The 16845-nt window shown below is 37.2% G+C and overlaps 1 protein-coding gene across 8 annotated transcripts in view; it reads left to right on the top strand.

Moving 5' to 3' along the window:
- Positions 1–16845, top strand: part of RMDN1 (regulator of microtubule dynamics 1) — a 63918-nt gene that overhangs the window by 3452 nt on the left and 43621 nt on the right. Inside the window, exon 2 of one of the 8 annotated variants that reach the window (XM_071207893.1) lies at positions 873–986. The exons of the other annotated variants lie outside the window; for them this stretch is intronic. The gene's annotated coding sequence lies outside the window, so the exon portion shown is untranslated. The remainder of the gene's footprint in view (positions 1–872; positions 987–16845) is intronic. 8 annotated transcript variants of the gene reach the window in all.

Here is a 16845-nt window from a genome sequence, read left to right as displayed (position 1 = left end):
AAAATGTGAAGAACAAAAATTAGCTCCTCTTGAAAAGGAGAAAAGTGTTATCCAACACAAAAATGAGAACTACAGATTTGAAACACTTATTTTTCTTTGTCTTCAGATACAAACAAAAAAGTGGAAGGAGGGAGTCTGAACGTTTAGAATTGAGGCAGGTCTATACAGAAATGGAACAGACTACGGTGATTTCACCTCATGAAGGAAATGACTGAAATGAAATTTCACAAGTCTTCATGTCTATAATAAAATACATTACTGCAAAAAACTAATGCACAGTTATCGAAAATATGAAGTCTGGATTTTTCTTCTTAGGTTTATGATAAACTCCCAAACTTCTGTTTAATGCATACTTTTCTATAAGCCTTTTCTGTTCAGCAGCACATGCTATACAAGTATATATTTACTGGTATTTTGTCATTAGAATCATATATTTCATCTCAGACTAATGATGTGCCTTTTATACATTTTATTTCTGTCATAAGAAACTTAAGAGCTTTCTAGTGGTAGATTTTAGAAAGCTTTGAAAGAGTTTTAATAAAAATATTACATTAAAAGGAATCTTGATTTTTAAATGAATCTTTTTAGTACTGTGGTATGATGGGTTTAATTTAATAATTGAAGCATAAGATAGTAATTATACTGTACTGTTTAAACTAATTGACTACTGTAGGAAAATGGTTAATTTTTAAAATGTGACCATCATGAGACTATATAGTTATGAACAATGGAGTACAAGAGTATAGTGAATGAATAAGTAAGATGACTTTTCAGCAGTGGCCATTCATTTTGCTTTTAGGAACCTAGAAGAAATTGTCTTCTTTTGAGATTCAAAGGTTCTGGAAATTCTAGTTATTTCTTACCTTCCTCAGGTATCACTTTGGATTGTGGAAATAAATAACTCTAAAGAATCAAAGTTCTTTTCTGGTCTGAGATAGCCAACATTGGCCATACTGAGGATTTCCCCATCAAAATCCTCTTTGAAGGTATGCATAATATGAGTTTCCATGGTCTTTTTTGTATTCTTGTTGTATGGGTTCCATCCTATGCTCACCACCATCTTGTGGATATATCTACTTCCACTTCCAACACTAGCCCAACCATAATGTTGCTGTAAATATCAGCTAGATTATCTACTATTTTTTCAGGAAAGTTAGCTCTTGATGCCACCTGGTTGCGGCGTGGGGCCAGCCCAGTCTTTTGTGTCTGGTGGGGTTGCTGTCTAGGCGGTCCCCAGATCCTCTCAAACCACCTGGGGGACACAGGTGAGAGCTCAGCCGGTGGTGGGGCACACAGTGGGCTGGCTGGCTCCAAAATTGTGCTGTGGCTGGTCTCTCATGCTGCTGACCCTACAGAAGCTTCTGGTGACTAGGTGATAAGGTTTCAGCCTTCTCAACAAATCCTTTTATTTCACAGTTTCTATGGTTCAGGAATCCAGCTGTGGCTTAGATAAGTGCTTCTATCAGAACGTCTATTAGGCTGTAGTCAAGGCTCAACTTGGGTGTCAGTGAGGGGAAATCTGTTTCCAGGCTCATGGTGGTGGTTGTCAGGCCTTTGTCACACACTGCCTCAATACACAGTGGCTGGTTTCCCTTGGTCAAGCAAAGAGTACACCTGACACTATGCACCAAAGGTGGAAGTTAGTTTCTTATAATCTAATCTTGAAAGTGACATCCCTTCATTTCTGCTGTATTTTATTTCTTAGAAGGTTGCCAAGGCCAGCCTATACTTAAGGGGAGGGAGATTATACAAGAGTGAATATCAGAAGGTAGGAATCATTGGTGGCCATTTTTGACACTGCTGCCTACCAACCAGATTTTTTTTTCTTTATTTTTTAACCAGATTTTTAAAATCTTATATACCATGTTAAGTATTTCTGATTTTATACGAAAGTTATGGTAAGCCATTAAGGAAATTTAAGCAGGGGAGATCAGATTTGTACAAAAAAAAAAACTTTGTCTACTATGAAGAATGGATAGGCTGGATGCTAGACACCAGATAAAAGATCATTGTTGCTAAAGGACAGGTTAGAAATATGGTGGTTGGGAAATGAATGTGGCTCAAGTGATTAAGATCCCGCCTACCACATGGGAGGTCCCAGGTTTGGTTCGTTCTACCTCAAGAAGACAGCGAGCTGGTGTGACGGGCAGGTACGTCAAGCTGACACAATAAGATGATGCAGCAAGAGACACGAGAAGAGAAACATAATGAGAGACGCAACAAAATGAACAGAGGTTCCTGGTGCCTCTTAAAGAGGACGAGCAAGACAGTGAGCTGATGTAATGGGCAGGCTCAGCTCACTCAACAAGATGGTGCAATAAGAGATACAAGAAGAAAAAAGCGTAATGAAAGACCCAACAAAGCAGAGAGCAGAGGTGGCTCAAGAAATTAGGTGCCTCTTTCCCACATTGGAGTTCCAGAGTTCAGTGTCTGGTGCCTCCTAAAGAAGCCAGGAGGATGAACAGGCACAGCAAGTATAAAACAGTGGGGGGAAGTGGGGAGAAATAAATAAAAATCTTAAAAAAAAAAAAAAAAAAAGAAATGTGGTGGCTTGAACTTTAGTGGTAGCAATGGAAAGTATTGGATGCATTCAGAGGGTATTAAGGATGTAGAATTAGCTCACCTAAAGATAGCTTTGGAGTTGAAAGGAAAAAGTCAAGGAAAATTCTCAGGTTTCTGGCTAGAGAAGCAGAATGGATGGTGGTACTATTTACTGAGATGGTACTACAGGAAAGCAGATTGGGAAGTTGACGGGAAAGATGAGTTATGTTTTGGACTAATTAAAGTGAATATGGGAAGCGGACTTTGGCCCAGTGGTTAGGGCGTCCATCTACCACATGGGAGGTCCGCGGTTCAAACCCCAGGCCTCTTGACCTGTGTGGAACTGGCCCGTGCGCAAGGAGTGCCCTGCGGAGGGGAGCCCCACGCACAGGGAGTGCACCCCGTAAGGAGAGCTGCCCAGTGCAAAAGAAAGTGCAGCCTGCCCAGGGATGGTGCCGCACACACGGAGAGCTGACAACAAGATGACGCAACAAAACAAAAGAAACCCAGATTCTCGTGCCGCTGACAACAGAAGTGGACAAAGAAGAACACACAGCAAATAGACACAGAGAACAGACAACTGGGACGGGGGGGGCAGGGGAGGGCGGGGAAGGGGAGAGAAATAAAATCTTTAAAAAAATAAAAGTGAATATCATAAGATATATAAGAGAACATTTGAAATAGGCACTAGTTGATAGACATGGTATTTACCTTCTAAGTTCTGGGTTAGAGATAGAGATTTGGGAGCCATGGTAGAGGTTGAAAATATTAGATGAGAAGAAGGCCTAATGAAAATCACAGAGAAATTCTAACATTTAAGAGGAGGAGGACCAATGTGGTGATAGTGTGTTCCTCTCCCTCTGGTGATGAATTTCTATTTTTGGATTTCTTCCAGCTCTGAACTTATATAATCAATTTTGGGGAGGAAAAAAAGACAGTTTAAGAGAGCCTGTAGCTTTTACCATATTTTTGAGAACTCATTATATGAAAGGCATTGTGCTGGACATTGGAGGTAACAAAGGTGAAATGGCACATTCTTGTCTCAGACAGTATTTTGGAGATATTACTGGTTCTTTTACTTGATTTTTTAGGTCAGAAACATGATTTTTATCTACTTTCCTTTAGGTGTTGCTGAGAGCTTCTCTTCTTCACATTAACCAAACTGAAAAGAGACCAAGTGATTAGTTCACAATGAGAAATATAAACGTCAATTATCCAACAATGCATTTTTCATTCCTCTAAAAAGGCTAGAATATTGTTTGGCAGGCATATCAACTAAGGATTATGAACACTCATAAATGTATAGTTTCCTAAAGCTGAAAGATCTGATACAACCATTTCTCTTACGTGATATCCCTGCCAGAGCAATAAGGAAGAACTGAGACTTATAAAATTTTAATGTTTGCCTCTTCTTTTTCTAGGCAGTTTCTCTCTTGCTCTCACATCTCATACACACTCAGGTCCTTCCACCTTCTCATATCACACAATACCCTCTACTCCTGTCCCATTTTGCTTTCTCCTTGGAAAATGAGAATAAACTCAGAAAATTGAGTGCAAGATTTGACCATGTCAAGTTATTTTTTACTACTTTGCTGTAAATCCAATTGTGTGCAATATTTTGAATATTCATGCTTAAGAAAGCAAAGCCTTTAGCAAATTTAAACTGTCACATTCTCCATTCCTGCTCTAGATACTTATCAGATGTTCAGTGCAAGATCATTTATCATTTAACTGGATAATCATTTTACTGTCTCTTAAAATCATGTATTATCCAATTTGGGCTTGGTGCTGTATATTAACTAATTTAAACTTTTTGATTGACTTTTAAAAATGTACCTTTTTTACTACATTTTGATTAGTTTTAACAACCATAAAATAATGCCTGTAATTTACAAAACACTTAGAAATATAGTATATTCTCATTTGAATTTCTCATGAACAAAACGTAGAAGGTAAAACTGATATCTTACCAATTTTATAAATGAGGAAATAATGCAGAGAGTCTTTATTCCTAGGTAGTGCCATAGCCAATATTAAAATTTCTTGCAGGCGGCGGACTTGGCTCAGTGGTTAGGGCGTCTGTCTACCGCATGGGAGGTCCGCGGTTCAAACCCTGGGCCTCCTTGACCCGTGTGCAGCTGGCCCATGCACAGTGCTGATGCGCGCAAGGAGCGCCGTGCCACGCAGGGGTGTCCCCCTTGTAGGGGAACCCCCCACACGCAAGGAGTGTACCCTTAAGGAGAGCTGCCCAGCACAAAAGAAAGTGCAGCCTGCCCAGGAATGGCGCCGCACACATGGAGAGCTGACACAACAAGATGACGCAACAAAAAGAAACACAAATTTCTGTGCCGCTGACAACAGAAGCGGACAAAGAAGAAGATGCAACAAGTAGACACAGAGAACAGACAACCAGGGTGGGGGGTGAGGGGGAAAGGGAGAGAAATAAATAAATAAATCTTAAAAAAAAAAAAATTTCTTCCATCTGTCTTCCAGTCCTATAAACAAAAACTGAATTCTTAAGACCAAGCGCTGTTCAAGGTGCTAGCTGTACTGGAGCTACATTCTTGTGAAAAAATATTAAATAAATCAATAAAATACATAATATGTCAGATGGGGATAGGGGGTGCCAGGGACCAGTATTAAAGTTTTAAATATGATATTAGGTAAGTCCTCACTGAGAAAGTAATAGTTGAGCAAAAACTTGAAGTTGATGAAGCAAGTGAAAGACACAGCAGGGTCAAGAACATTATGGGCAGAGGAAATAGCAAATGCAGTGGTCCTGAGGCCTGGGGAGTTTTAGTAGCAGTAAAGAAGTCCAAGTGGCTTTAGCAGAGTGATCAAGGTGGAGAGTGGTAGGAATTGAGAGAGGTGATGGACCATACATGTAGGCCATGTAGACATATATGTACCTTTTTTTCACAATGCAAACCAAGAATATATATTTTCATAATTTTTAAAATGTAACATTTCTTTCATAATCCCTGGAACTGTAAAATAGCTTTTCTTTTAATTTACAAAATCATTTTAATGTCAAAATGTACATGGTGGATATGTTTATATGCATATAAGCACCAGCAATCTGAAAAGTTTACAAAAATTGTTTGAACATGTAAAATGCACGTATTCATAAATTACATTCAGTTTGAAGGAAGGTAAAACTGTCCCAAAGCTCATTAATATTTAAGAAATGTCTGAATAGCTTCTAACTTGGTTTACAGCAAAATAACAAATACTGCTTTTAGTTTTTTATACAAGCCATCTAAAATTTAGATTCAATATTTAAATACTGCCTTATATTGTGAATGGCAGTTTGACCTATCAAATTTGTTTATGTTCCAGTTTGATACTTGATATACAATTGGTACTTAATGCCATTAAAAAATTAAAAATACCTTGAATCATTTTTTGAACATCTGAAGGAAGAAAAACATTAGATCTCTCTTTTATGTTTTTATGTAGAATTGGGTATAATGCCATTTTTGGAACAAACAAAACAATTTTTTAAAGGTATAATAAATATGCCATTATAGCTTCAGGCAAAAAATGCTCTTATTAAGTCAGATGAAGTAAATATAGAACTAATTTCTTGGTTTACAAACAAAAAAGTACACCCTCATTGCAAATCAGTCATTGCTGAGAACAATTTAAATGAGAAAAATATATGCCAATATTGCTCTAAGTATACTGATCCAGCCACCTGATTGACCTAATAAGGTCAAGTAGGGGTCTTATCCTGTTTCCCCAGTTATGTGGTATTGCCACCTCCATCCTTGCTTTGCCTAGCTTTTACAAAATAAATTTATTTACATTGCTAACCCAAAATCCAACAAGCTGTAGTTCTGAGCACCATCTACCTTTATTTATTTGTACTGTTTACATGGGGAAAAAAAAGATTTTGTTTTGCTTTTCACATATCTGATATAAATTTTCTTATCAAACATTTATAGTCTTGGGATGAGTGGTAGGGAAGGAACAGACTAAGAAAAGAGGTACATCAGGAGAGTAAGACTGTAAAGTAATGTTATACACATAAATAGCCCAATATCTTTTTTTTCCATTTAAAATTTATTGACGTATATCATTCATATATGAAATAAGTGTATAGTAAAAGTTGTGAACTTAAAAAATGAACATACATATCATCATACAAGGCTCCCATACCTCATCCCACCAACAATACCTTGCATTATTTTGAAACATTTGTAACAAATTAAGAAAGATCATCATCAAAGTATTACTACTAACTATAGTCCATATCTTACATTTGCTGCATTTCCCACCAATCACCCTATTTTTTTTGTTCATAAACCATACAGTATGTCTAAAATGTACAATCAGTGGCATTTGGTATCATCACAAAGCTGTGCATTCATCACTTCTATCAATATTATTTTCATTACTCCAGAAAAGAAAAATAACAACAGAAACCCACTATCATGCCCATATGTTTGTTCTACTAATTACAAATCCTGTGATGTGCTTTAACCATTTCTTTTCATTTCCAAACATTCACAAACTTTTTAGCAATTCTGCACAGATGAAACCTCAGCTTTCCATTCTCTAACCACATTCTATTCTCTGGTGAGAATATTCTAGCTATTAATGAGTTTGTTCATTATTTTTAGTTCATGATAGTGAAATCATACAATAATTGTTCCTTTGTGAACTGGTTTACTTCTCAACATAATATCCTCTAGGGTTCATTCTTGTTGTCATATGCTTCACAACTTCATTACTGCTTACAGCTGTATAATATTCCATCGTGTATATACCACAATTTTTTTATTCCTTCATTGACTGATAGACACATGAGTTATTTCCATCTTTTGGCAATCATGAATAACACTGCTATGCACATCAGTGTGCAGATGTCTGTTTGTGTCACTGCTATCAGTTTTTCTGGGTATATACCTAGAAGTGGTATTGCCAGGTCATGTGTCATGTCTATATTCAACTTCCTTAGGAACTGCCAAACAGTCCTCCATAGTGGCTGTACCAGTATTCCCACCAATAGTGAATAAACATTCCCATTTCTCCACATCCTCTCCAATACCTCTAGTTTTCTTTTTCTCTTTTTAATAATGACTGTTTTGTAAGATGTGATAGATACCTCATTTAAGTTTTTTTTTTAAGATTTATATTTATTTCTCCCCCGCCTCATTGTTTGTGCTCGTCTGCTCTCTGTGTCTATTTGTTCTAAGCTCTGTGTCTGCTTGTCTTCTTTTTAGGAGGCACTGGGAACTGAACCGGGACCTCCAGTGTGGGAGGGAGGTGCCCAATCGCCTGAGCCACCAACTCTCCCTGCTTTTTTTATCTCTCATTGTGTTTCCTCATTGTTTCCTTGTTGTATCTTCTCATTGCCTGGTCTTGTTGCGTCAGCTCACTACACCAACCTGTTGAGTCAGCTTGCTGTCTTACTCATCTTCTTTAAGAGGCACTGGAAACCAAACCTGGGATCTTCCGTGTAGTAGATGGGCACCCAACTGCTTAAGCTACATCCACTTCGCTCATTTAAGTTTTGATCTGTATTTCCCTAATAGCTAGCGTTGTTGAATGTCTTTTCATGTGCTTTGGGGACATTCGTATTTTCTCTTCATTAAAATACTCATGTTTTTTGCCATTTTAAATAGGTTGTTTCTTTATTGTTGAATTGTATGTTCCCTTAATGTAACGTGGAAATCAAACCTTACTGGATAAGTGGTTTCCAAATATTTTCTCGTGTTGAGTAGGCTGCCTTTTCACCTTCTTAACAAAGTCATTTGAAGCACAAAAGTATTTACTTTTGAGGAGGTCCCATTTATATATTTTTTCTTTTGTTGCTTGTGCTTTGGGTGTAAAGTTTAAGAAACCAACACCTAACACAAGATATTGAAAATGTTTCCCTACAATTTCTTCTAGAAGTTTTATGATACTAGGTTTTATATTTAGGTTTTTGATCCATTTTGAGTTAATTTTTGTAAGAGGAATGAGATAAGGGTCCTCTTTTGGTTATGGATATCTGGTTCTCCCAGCACCTTAATTGAATAGATTGTTCTGCCCCATCTGGGTGGGTTTGACAGGCTTGTCAAAACTCACTTGACCGTAGATGTGAGGCTCTATTTGTGAACTCTCAATTCTATTCCATTGATCACTATATCTGTCTTTATGCCAGTACCATGCTGTTTTTACCACTGTAGCTAAGTAATATTTATTTATTTATTTAAAAGATACTTAGATTACATAAAAAATGTAGGGGATTCCCATATACCCCACTCTCTAGCCCTCCCACACTTTACCTCATTAATAACATCCTTCATTAGTGTGGTACATGTGTTACAATTGGTGAACACATATTGGAGCATTGCCACTAACTGTGGATTATAGTTTACATTATAGTTTAATCTCTCTCTCGCACAATTTCATAAGTTATGACAAGATATATAATGGCCTGTATCTGTCATTGCAATGTCATTTAGGACAATTCCCATGTCCTGAAAATGCCCCCATATTACATCTATTTTTCCCTCTCTTCCCTCAAAACTTCCAGAAGCCACTGCCTGCAGATTGGTGATATAAGTTCTTCCATTGCTAGAATAACAATAAGTCTATAGTAGAAAAACAGTAAGTCTATTCTAGTCAATTGTTCATTCCCCAGTCCTGAAGATGCTGCAATGGTGTTGCCCACTCCACCTCTAATTGAGAGGAGGCTTAGATCCCATGGGGCAGATAGATGGGACTTGTCTTGCTTACAGTTGCAGACTCTTTCTGTTTCTTGGGATGGTCTCCTTGTTAGTTGTCCTGGGTCAGTCCAGTGAACTGGAGAGTAGGTGTTGCAACTCTGTTGTGATTCAGGGCTTGACTGGCATATGAAAAGCCCAAAGATATAAGTCACTGGGACATGCACCTATCAACTCTAGGATATACTAACTATAGGTTCAAATAGAAGGGAAAGAAGAGCCATGTATAGGGAAATCATGACTGAGTCCAACTGTGTCACACTGAGGAGCATAAATTCCAAAGTAGGGCCGACTGGCAGGGTGCCAAACTCCTGGGCTGTCTTCCCTGCCTAAAGTGTCTGGATGTCTCTGCAGTCCTCAGTAGCCCCATTTTTTTGAGGCAGTATTTACTGTGGCAGTCAATGGGATCCTGCTGAGATGTGCATAAGCATAATCTCTGGAATGACCTCCCGACTCAATTTTGAAGTCTTGGAGTCATATACACTCATTTGTCTTTACCCTTTCTTCCTTTTGGTTAAGGTCTTTTCCAGTTGCATTGCTATTTGGTGCTTGGTAGTAACCCATTGGTGCCAGGGTGGTTCATCCCTGGGAGTTATGTCCCATGCTGGGGGGGAAGATAATGCATTTATATGCTGAATTTGACTTAGAGAGAGACCACATTTGAGCACCGAGATTCTCAGAAGGTAACTCTTAGGTAACCTATATTACTAGGCTAAGTTCAATTTGAAAAGAAAAGGTTTATAAGTACAGTCATCAGTATCAAGGGGCCATTAGTGGTCCATCCTCTTTCAGTAGTCACTGCCCCTGTACTCGGGGGATTCTTGCTATCCCATTAGGGAATATGGCAGAACTCCCCAGGATGGTAATTGGATATTCTTTCAGTTATTGTGTGGATTTCCATCCACCATGACAATGCCCCATGAATACTTGAACTCATTCATATGAGTCTTCTTGTCCATGAACACAAAATGTTCTTCCATTTATTTAGATCTTTTTTGATTTCTTACAGCAGTGTTTTGTAGTTTTCTGAATAAAGGTACTTTATGTCTTGGTTAAGGTTATTCCTAAATATTTGATTCATTTAGTTATTATTGTAAATGGAATTTTTTCCTGACTTCCCCCACAGATTGCTCATTACTAGTGTATAGAAACACTACTGAATTTTGCTTGTTAATATTTATCCTGCCACTGTGTTGAACCCATTTATTAGCTCAGGTAGCTCTGTTGTATATTTTTGGGAGTTTCTGTATATAGGAAAATGTCATCTGCAAACAATGAAAGTTTTACTTCTTCCTTTTGGATACCTTTTATTTCTTTATTTTTTCTTGCCCATTTCACTAGATAGAACTTCTAGCACATTATTGTAGAGCAGTGGTGACAGTGGGCATTCTTATCTTATTCCTGATTTCAGCAGGAAAGCTTTCAGTCTCACCATTGACTACAACGTTACCGTGGTTTTCACATATGCCCTTTATCATGTTGAGAAAGGTTTATTCTGTTCCTATCTTTTGGAGTGTTTTTATCAAGAAAGGATACTGAATTTCGTCAAATGCCTTTTCTGCATCAATTAAGATGATCATGTGATTTTTCTCCTGTGTTTTATTAATGTGGTGTATTATATTGATTTTCTTGCATTGAACCACTGTTGTATACCTGTGTTAAAACCTGCTTTATCATGGTGTATAATTCTTTTAATGCACTGTTGGATTCAGTTTGAAAGTATTTTGATCAGGATTTTTGCATCTATATTCGAGAGATTGGTCTGTAATTTTCTTTGCTTTTAGTGTCTTTTCTGGCTTTGGTGTTAGGGTGATGTTGACTTCATGGAATGAGTTTGGTATGTTTCCTCCTGTTCAATTTTTTTTTTTAGGCTTGAGATTGAACCTGGGACCTTGTATGTGGGAAGTTGGTGCTTAACCACTGAACCACATTGGCTTTCCCGAGTTGGTTTTTATCATTTGTCTTGCTTGTTTTTGTTTTGTTCATGGGGCACTGAGACCTCCCATGTAGGAGGCAGGCACTCAACTGCTCAAGCCATATCCACTCCCTCCTCTTCAGTTTTTTGGAAGGGTTTGAATAGGATTGGAATTCTTTTTTGAATGATTGGTAGAATTCACCTGTAAAGCTATGTGGTCCTGGGCTTTTCTTTTTGGGGGGTTTTTGATGACTGGTTTGTTGAGTTCTTCTATTTCTTCTAGGGTTAGCATAGGTTGTTTGTGTGTTTCTAGGAAATTGTCCTTTCATCTAAGTTGTCTAGTTTGTTGTTGTTTATACTGTCTGTATTAGTCACCCAAAGGGGTGCTGATGCAAAATACCAGAAATTGGTTGGTTTTTATAAAGGGTATTTATTTGGGGTAGGAGCTTACAGATACCAGGCCATAAAGCATAAGTTACTTCCCTCACCAAAGTCCATTTGGAGCAAAATGGTTGCCAACATCTGCGAGGGCATTGTATGTTAATGAAAGGTGCAATTCACCAGGAAGAATCTATCCAGGACAGCCCAAATTATATGAGGCAAACACTGGCAAACTTAAGGGAGAAATAGATGTCTCTACAATTATAGAAACTTCAGTATACCACTCTCATCATTGGATAGAACATCTGGGCAGAAGATCAATAAAAAAAGAGAGCTTGAATAATATGATAAATGGATTAAACCTAATTGACATATACAGAACATTGCACCCCAAAGCAGCAGGATATACATTCTTCTCAAGTGCTAATGGCTCTTTCTCCAGGATATTCCATATGTTGGGTCACAAAGCAGATCTCAATAAATTCAACAAGATTGAAATTATACAAAGCATGCTCTATGATCATAATAGAATAAAGTTGGAATCAACAAAAGGTGGAAAAAGCAAAAATTGACAAATATGTGGAGATTAATACATTCTTAAATAATCAGTGGGTCAAAGAAGAAATTGCAAGATAAATCTGTTAATATCTCAAGACAAATGAAAATGAGGGCATAATGTATCAGAATCTATCAGATCCAGTGAAGGCAGTGCTGAGAGGGAAATTCATAGCCCTCACTGCTTACATTAAGAAAGAGGAAAGAGCTAAAATCAATGATCTACTACACAGCACGAACTAGAAAATGAACAGCACTTTTCCCAAAGCAGAAGGAATGAAATAACAAAGATCGGAGCAGCAATAAATGAAATTGAGAACAACAACAACAACAAAAAAAAAAAAACAGTAGAATTTAAAAAGGGAAAAAGTTGGTTCTTTGAGAAGATTTAACAAAATTCAAAAAATCGTAGTTAGACCGACAAAGAAAAAAGGAGATGCAATTAATAAACTTGAAAACTAAAACAGGTATGTTACTAATGACTCCCAGAAATAAAAGAGCTCATAGGAGGATACCAAGGAAAACTGTATGCCAACGGATAAGACAATGTAGATGAAATACAGTAGAGGCATATAACCAATCTAGCAGATTCGAGATGCAGAATAAAGGATCAGTGAGCTTGAAGACATACCCTCTGAAAGCAAAGACACACACAAAAAAGAAAATAAAGAATGGAAAAATTTGAACAGGGTCTCAGGGAACTAAATGTGCAAACATATGTGTCATGGGTGTCCCAGAAGGAGAAGAGAAGGAAAATGGGCAGAAGGAATATTTGAGGAAATAATGGTAGAAAATTTCTCAACCCTATTGAAGGACATAGATATCATGTCCAAGAAGCACAACGTTCACCCGTCCAAATTAATGAATAGACCAACTCCAAGACACATGCTAATTAGAATGCCAGAGACAAAGAATTCTGGCAGCAGCAAGAGAAAAGCATGCATAACATACAATGGATACGCGATAAGATTCAATGCTGATTTCTCATTAGAAAGCATGGAGGCAAGAAGACAGTAGTATGGTATAATTGAGAATTCAAGAGAAAAACTGTCAGCCAAGAATCTTATATTTGGCAAGACTGTCTTTCAAAAATGAGGGTGAGTTTAGAAAATTTACAAATAAATGGAAACTCAGAGAGTTTGTAACTGAGAGACTGGCTTTGCAGGAAATACTAAAGGGAGTGCTACAGCCTGAAGAGAAAAGACAGGAGAGAGATGCTTGGAAGAGAGTCTAGAAATGAGGATAATATCAGTGAAAGTAATTAAAAGTGTAAAAAGAATGAAAATAAAATATGACAGATAAAATCCAAAGGTCAAAACTGGTGAAATAAGAACTGCTTTTACAGTAATAACATTGTCTGTTAATGAATTAAAACTCCCTAATCAAAAGACACAGACTGGTAAAATGCATAAGGAAATAGGAGACATCTATATGCCTGCAACAAGAGACTCACCTTAGACCCAAGGATACCAGTAGATTGAAAGTGAAAAGATATTCCACACATGCAGTAACCAAAAAAATAACCCGGAGTAGATAAATCTCACTTCCAGACTTTAAATCCATATTAACTAATTACACTGGTAAAAGTAGCATGTTATTAGCATAAAGATGGACACATAGACCAATGGAACCAAATTGATGGTTCCGAAACAGATCCTCATATCTACCGTCAAGTGATTTTTGACAGGCCTGTCAAACCCACCCACCTGGGGCAGAACTGTCTATTCAACAAATGGTGCTGGGAGAACTGGTTATCCATATTCAAAAAAAAGAGAAAGAGGACCTCTGTCTCACACCTTATACAAAAATTAACTCAAAATGGATCAGAGACCTAAATGTAAACGCTAGAACCATAAAGATCTTGGAAGAAAATGTAGGGAAAGATCTTCAAGACCTGGTTGTAGGTGGTGGATTCTTAAACTTGACACTGAAAGCATGAGCAATTTAAGAAAACAGAGATAAATAGGACCTTCTCAAACTTAAACACTTTTATGAGTCAAAGGACTTTGTCAAGGTGAAAGGCTGCCACTCAAATGGGAGAAAATAATTTGGAAATTACATATTTGAAAAGTGTTTGATTTGTATTCTATATAAAAAGATCATACACCTCAACAATAAAAGAGCAAGCAGTCCAATAAAAGGTGGGCCAAAAACTTAGAGACATTTCTCCAAAGAGGAAATACAGTGACCAAAAAGCTCATGAAAAAATGTTCGGTATCACTAGCTATTTGGGAAATGCAAATCAAAACAATAATGAGACATTTTACATCACATAGAATGGCCATTATTAAAAAAAACAGGAAACAATAAATGCTGGAGAGGATATGGAGAAATAGAAACACTCCTTCACTGTTTGTGGGAATGTAAAATGGTACAGCCTCTGAGGAAGACAGGTGGTTCCTTGGAAAGTTAAATATAGATCTGCCAAATGATCCAGGAATTCTTCTACTAGGAATATTTCAAGAGGAACTGAATAACCGTGACACAAACAGACATTTGCACACCGACATTCAGAATGGCATTATTTATAATTGTCAAAAGATGGAAACAACCCAAGTGTCTATCAACCAATGAATGGATAAACAAAATGTAGTATATACATATGATAGAATACTATGCTGCAATAAGAAGTATCGAAATGGGGACACATATCATAATATGGATGAACCTTGAAGGCATTATACTAAAGTGAAGTAAGCCAGGCACAAAAGGACAAATATTGCATGGTCTTCCTAAAATGAACTAATTATGAAGAATAAATGCATGGAGTTAAAACCTAAAGTATAGGTTATTAGGAGATAAGAAAAGGGCTGAGAAGGGATACTGATGCTTAATGCATATAGCATATAGAAGTTTTAAAGACTTGACTGTTAAAGTGTGGAAATGGATAGAGTTGATGCTAACACATTGTGTGTGGAACTAACCCAGGTAGCTTATAAATGAGATTGTGGCTGAACAACGTAGTCTAGGGGTGTAAATGTCAGTTGAAAGAAGGCTAGTGTATTATCTAGGGACTGAATAAACATAGTGAACCCAGAGACGAATGAGAATGTGGTTAATAGTATAAGTACAAGAATGTCCTGTGAAGCAGAACGTTATTGCAAGGTGGTAAGAATGTGGAGAAGCATGGGGAAAATACAGTTAATGTAACCTATGGACTATGGTTAAATTAACAGCAAAATACTGTTAATCTTGCATCAATGCCAAGGATATACTATGTTAATAATAGGGTATGCATGGTACGCTATCGAGCATAGTTAGTGGTAATAGTCTGATATTATCTCATGATCAGTAGCAGATGTTCTACAACAATATTGTGTGTTATTGGAGGGTTGTTGTTTGGGAATTCTACACATGTCCATGATTGTTTTGTAAGTTTCCAATTTCTCTAATAAAAATATATTTTAAAAAATAATGAATGAATGTCATAAAAGAGATGAGTAGTTCAAGGCCTTGAGGGAGGAGATGGATGGATTAGAAACAGGCCTAAGGAAACTTTTGGAGTTGTTACGTATGTTCATTACCTTGATTATAGAAATTGTTTTATAGGTCTGCAGCAGTCAAAACTTAAATTTCACACTGTATGTGCTGTTTATTGTATATCAGTTATACCTCAGTCAACCTGTTTATAACAATTAAGCACTCATTCATGATTTAAAAGGAAAAAAAGGAGTGATCAACTGTCAAATGCTGCTGTTAGAACAAGTGAGAACTCAGAATTGACTATAGAAAAATAGCATTGTCCTTTACAGAAAAAAGGGGGGTTTGAGTGGGTTCAAGAGAGAATGGGGGAGGTGGTGTATATGGGTTTCAATATAACTTTTCTGCAACTTTAAACATCTTTAAAAATAAAGTTTATTATATTAAAAAAGAGAATAGGAAGAGGAAGTGAAACTAGTACATGCTACTTTTTTGAAGAGTTTTGTCGAAACTGGGAGTTGGGAAACGAGATGGGGGGGATGTGAAATCAAGAGGAAGCTGTATGTTTTATGTTTTTAAAAAAGAAGAAATTGCAGATTATAAAGATATTATAACTTGATTTTATGCTGTGGGGATGAATTAACGGAAAAAATCATGCTATATGAAAGAGAAAAATTGTCCTTGAGAAAGGGAGAAAATGCTAGAGTGATACCTTCTTTTGCCATTGGTCTTAAGAATCTGGCCATAATTATGGAAATCAATTTCCAAATCTGTTTGGATATGCTTTTTGCTTTATTCATAATTTATTTAAAAACTAGGGTTTGTGGATCGCTTTTGAAGATACCCTTACTTAAAAACCATGTGCATATTTTTGGTTTGTAATTCCCCTTTTAATATTCTTCATATTGTCTGTTCTTCAGATTTCTATTTATTATGTAATGATGTATCATATTTTACTTCATAGAACTTATATTATCCATGTCTTCCCAAATAAAATGCTGGTCATCAAATCCCAGCATTTATCAATATGACTTTTTCAGATAAGCTACCACTTTTAGTTAGAATTTATTCTTAACAATATTGCATTACATTGTGTACTTTCCACTAAAAGTAATTATGGGGAAGCGGACTTGGCCTAACGGATAGGGCATCCGCCTACCACATGGGAGGTCCACAGTTCAAACCCCGGGCCTCCTTGACCCGTGTGGAGCTGGCCCATGTGCAGTGCTGATGTGCGCAAGGAGTGCCCTGCCATGCATGGGTGTCCCCCACGTAGCGGAGCCCCATGCGCAAGGAGTGTGCCCCGTAAGAAGAGCT

Source organism: Dasypus novemcinctus, chromosome 14 (assembly GCF_030445035.2).
Source record: "Dasypus novemcinctus isolate mDasNov1 chromosome 14, mDasNov1.1.hap2, whole genome shotgun sequence".
In the NCBI taxonomy this organism is placed as follows: Eukaryota; Metazoa; Chordata; class Mammalia; order Cingulata; family Dasypodidae; genus Dasypus; species Dasypus novemcinctus.
This window is presented reverse-complemented; position numbering and strand designations above follow the sequence as displayed.